The sequence below is a fragment of the Heloderma suspectum genome, chromosome 2 (assembly GCF_057233095.1).
Source record: "Heloderma suspectum isolate Gila_16-S chromosome 2, 16-S_ref, whole genome shotgun sequence".
NCBI classification, from domain to species: domain Eukaryota; kingdom Metazoa; phylum Chordata; class Lepidosauria; order Squamata; family Helodermatidae; genus Heloderma; species Heloderma suspectum.
Genome location: NC_139459.1, coordinates 217,649,985 through 217,653,402, shown reverse-complemented (window position 1 = coordinate 217,653,402; position 3,418 = coordinate 217,649,985). Strand labels below are relative to the sequence as shown.

Genomic DNA, 3,418 nt, shown 5'->3' with positions numbered 1-3,418 from the left:
CACTCGCAGGAGGTTTAGCCTCTGGCCCTGCGGCTTTGTGGCTTGTTCTTTCAGGTGTCCGTTACAGGGCGGCCAAGTGTCCTCTTTTACAGAGGACCATCCTCTGTTAGAAGGCATCCTCTGTTTGAAGGGCTGTCCTGCCCAGTTCCAGTTTAAGGATAAAGGACCATCAGAACTGTTGCCCATCCCCAGTGAGCACCTGGACAGCAGGCTGAATGGGCAAGCACACAGGTCAGCTGGTCACAGGCTTCCACACTATGGTGAGATGGACTGTATTGCTATTTAAATTATAACAAACATGTCTAAATCCCCCTCTCTACATATAAATCAGCATGTGCAAATGTTATGCAAACCACTGTCCATTTTTTGTCCTCTGTTTTGAGGATGTAGTTCCTCTTCTTTGGCGATTCATACATGGCCCTGCAATGTACACGGCCAAGGTTGGGCGTAGGGCCCAATGGCTTCAGCAAGTGACAGTGGCCCTCAGCTCACAGTAACCAATATTGGTCTCTGGAAACCTGACTTCTTCACAACGCCAAGAACCCCGCTCCGAGAACCTGAAGCCTTTGCTCAAAAGAACCACATTCCTTCCCTGGACTGCTATACCTTCACCTTGCTTCCTCCAGACCTCTCTGTCAGTGTTCCTGGCCATGTGGGAAAGGTGCAGGAAACCCCAAGCCTTGAAGGTGAGTGTAAAAGGCTACAGTTGTGTTTCCATTGGAAGCCGATCTGAATTGTCCTGACTGGATTTTAACCCCTTGGCATTCATCTGTCATTTGGCGGTGTTCTGGGAGCCATCAATTTGCTTGCAGGTGTTTTAGTTTTCCTATAACATGATTCCAGCTGATCTCATATGGCTTGGTACGCTCAAATCCTGCTCCAGGTGCTTCCATTTCTCCCTGCTTGCAGGACTGTGAGTCTGTGGGGACACAAGTCCGGGAAATAATAGACTTTGTCTGAGCTGGTCAATGCCTTCATCTCTGTTTCCTCCAAGACTGAAGCAGACAAAACAAACTGTTCAGAGGAGGGGAGGGATGTGAATACTCCTTTCCACCGGAGTCCTTGGGCAACAGATTGGATTTCTAAATTCCTGGCTGGATCTGCAACTGAAGCCTGCTCTTTCCTGCTGGATAAGGTGTCATTTCCACAGACTTGCCATACACATTTAATACATTTTTTTAAAAAATGTTCTACTTTATATGAACAAGAACAGGGGCCTATATTTCCTGCATCTGGCACATTTTTGCAAGGTACAGCTGGCTTTGTGTCTTATTGTGAGTTATAGATCAACCAAATGGAGATTGTAGCAAGCACCTCACCTATAGTAAAGGGGCAATCAAGTGGAACAGATACCGCTCTACAGCTACTTTAGGTTTTAGTGAGTGTCTGAGTCTCAACTCAGAACAGCCATCAGCCCTACAGATAGGCAGATGGAAAATGTGATTTCTGTTCTTTGGTCTGGTCCCAAGTGGAAACCTTGCCAGCCAATCATTTTGGTTGGACAGATGAAGAAAGTGTACCTGGAATGATGAATAAGAGGAAACAACATTGTACTTACCTGTAACTATTCTTCATCAAGCACTGGTCTCATATATTCATGCATTGCCAGTGCCTGATTTGGTGACACACACACTACAATGGGAATAGTTCAGAGAAGATTAGAATGGCCCCTGTGGGAGGATGACATGGATATACGTGAAGAATTCCATTGGAGGTGGAGCTGTGGCTCAGTGGTAGTACATATGCACAGGTACATGCAAAAAGGCCCAGGTTCAATCCCTGGCATCTCCAAGAAGGACTGGGAAAGATGGTGGGGGAGTCTGGTGGCTCCAATTTCAGTGGGGTGGAGATTCCATTCTGGGTTTGAGTTACAATCAGCCAGAAATGTAAAGGAGCTATCCATGGTGCTGAATCCTGTCCCCCAAATGGATCCAGCTTGGATAGCTCCTTTAGACTTCTTGCTGGTTGTAACTAAAACCCAGAATGGAACCTCCACCCCACTGAAATTGGAGCCACCAGCCTCCCATGCAAAGATGCCTGCTTGAAACCCTGGAAAGAAGCTGCCAGTCAGTGGAGACTGCACTAAGCTAGATGGGGCAATAGTCTGACTCAGGATAAGGCTATTTCCAAGGTTCCTGTGCTGGATCCTGATCACCCTTAGGGAGAAACGTTTGGGACAAATGGTGTTATTGTAGATGCTTATGCTGATGATGCATGAAGACATCCCAGACTCTCATGCTTTCCTATTTTGAGTCAGTGGGGTTATGATCATGTATGGTCCAGAACAGCAGAGCTGGACACAGGCAACTGAAAGCTAGTCTGGCAGCATCGGGAAGCTAGAACTGTTGAGCTGGACATAAGGAAGGTTGAATCCTGCAACAGCAGAAAGCTGGAGCTGGTTGCCAGCAAGCCAGAGAAGCCATAAATCAGCAAGCAAGGTGTTGGCCTAGTAGTGGTCCACCAACAATTGTGGACTTATATATTAAGGAGCCAAGGACAACTCATTGCTGGGTGCCCTCCCTTGTCTCAGCACTTTCATCTCCTTGCAAGACTAGAGGCTGAACTGCTGTCCTTGCCTTTCTTTGTCTCTGTAGCATTTCAGATGGAACCCATTCATGCTGGTTGTCCTGGGACTATGGCAATTTTTTTTTAAAGGTATGTCAGTTCATCTAAAGCAGGGGTGGGCAACTTGTAGCTCTCCAGATGTTTGAGCCTACATTCCCATAATCTCACACCATTAGCTATACTGGCTAGGGCTGATGGAAGTCATGGGCCAAAACATCTGCAGGGCCACAAGTTGCCCAACACTGCTGTAGAGTCTCTGCGTGCTGCCAGCTGCAGATGGAACTTCTGGCAGATGATGTCCCTGGAGCTATACACTATGGTCTCCAATTCAGGTAGCAAATGGAGACTATGGGCTGACACTGGCCCTAACATATGAAGTATAGCTTTCAAATCCCATGAAGTACTAGTTTCCCTCTACTCAGTACTGGTTAGGCCTCATCTGGAGTACTGTGTCCAGTTCTGGGCACCACACTTTAAGAAGGATGCAGACAAACTGGAGACGGTTCAGAGGAGGGCAACGAAGATGATCAGGGGACTGGAAACAAAGCCCTGTGAGGAGAGACTGAAAGAACTGGGCATGTTTAGCCTTGAGAAGAGAAGACTGAGGGGCAATATGATAGTGCTCTTCAAGTCCTTGAAAGGTTGTCACAGAGAGGAAGGCCAGGATCTCTTCTCGGTCATCCCAGAGTGCAGGACACGGAATAATGGGCTCAAGTTACTGGAAGCCAGATTCTGGCTGAATGCCAGGAAAAACTTCCTGACTGTCAGAGCAATATGACAATGGAAGCAATTCCCTAGGGAGGTGGTGGGCTCTCCCACACTGGAGGCCTTCAAGACGAGGCTGGACAGCCAC

At 47.6% G+C, this 3,418-nt stretch overlaps 1 non-coding gene across 1 annotated transcript; it reads left to right on the top strand.

Annotated features, from left to right (window-relative positions):
• Positions 1–1,608: 1,608 nt before the first annotated feature.
• On the top strand, positions 1,609–1,711 carry LOC146354010 (U6 spliceosomal RNA). The gene has a single exon (XR_014788736.1). It is a non-coding gene; the product is annotated as a U6 spliceosomal RNA (small nuclear RNA).
• The last annotated feature ends 1,707 nt before the right edge of the window (positions 1,712–3,418 follow it).